Raw genomic sequence first — 1,172 nt, forward strand, 5'->3', positions numbered from 1 at the left:
CACAGCTGATGTGCAGGACGTCTCTGTCGGTGGAAGTGAAGGTCACGGTGGCTCTGAACTTTTATGCAAGCGGCTCCTTCCAAGCCGCTGCTGGGGACATAGCGAACATCTCCCAGTTCACCGTGCATCACTGCATCCGGCAGGTCACCGATGCCCTTTTCGCAAAGAGACACCAATTCATCTCCTTCCCCATGACCCTAGAGAGGCAGGAGCAGCGTGCAGTCGGATTTGCCATGTTCGCCGACTTCCCCATGGTGCAGGGCGCCATTGACTGCACGCATGTGGCTATGCGGGCACCTATCGACAATGCCGAGGATTACCACAACCGGAAGGGCTACCATTCCCTCAATGTACAGCTGGTGTGTGACCACAGGCAGCGCATCCTAGCTGTCAATGCCCGCTTTCCAGGAAGCAGCCACGATGCATTTATCCTGCGCCAGACTACTGCGGCTGACATGTTCGAGGCACAGCCTCCACCAAGGGGATGGCTTATCGGGGACAAGGGCTACCCTTTGTGTACATGGCTCATGACCCCGCTCCGTGTGCCCAGGACCCCTGTGGAGGAGGCATACAACGAAAGCCATCAAGCCACAAGGAACATCATAGAGCAAACGATTGGCGTCCTTTTGCAATGGTTCCACTGCCTGGATCGTTCCGGCGGATCTCTACAGTATTCGCCGGATAGAGTCTCCCAGTTCGTCGTCGTTTGCTGCATGCTGCACAACCTGGCTATCCGCAGGACTCAGGCACTGCCACCTCGCGTTGGACCACCACCTCAGGAGGACGAGCAGGAGGACCATGAGGAGGAGGAGGAGGAGGAGTACCAGCCCAGGAGGGAGCCACAAGGTCCAAGGGCCGTCCGCCGGCGGCTTATTGAACGACACTTCTAGGCCCCCTGTCAGGGAATGGCTTGTGGCAATGAACGCACCTGAATGCAGCCGCTCCGCAAGCCCTCAGCCGGTTAACGCAACAACCACTTGAAACATGACACCTGGACAAGCTGAATAAATAAAAAGCTTTATTTAACAAACTCAGGGCCCTTCCCACATGAAACAGAAAAACAGACAAGACCCCCAAAAAACAGTCACAAACATATCTCACTCCCACAACCTGGGGAGGAATAACAAAAATTGTCCTTCCAATTGGCCTTCATCCTCGGCCTTACCAAAATA

Source organism: Somniosus microcephalus, unplaced genomic scaffold (genome assembly GCF_052327205.1).
Source record: "Somniosus microcephalus isolate GS21.2 unplaced genomic scaffold, FLI_Smic_1.0 unresolved_chr2, whole genome shotgun sequence".
Lineage (NCBI taxonomy): Eukaryota > Metazoa > Chordata > Chondrichthyes > Squaliformes > Somniosidae > Somniosus > Somniosus microcephalus.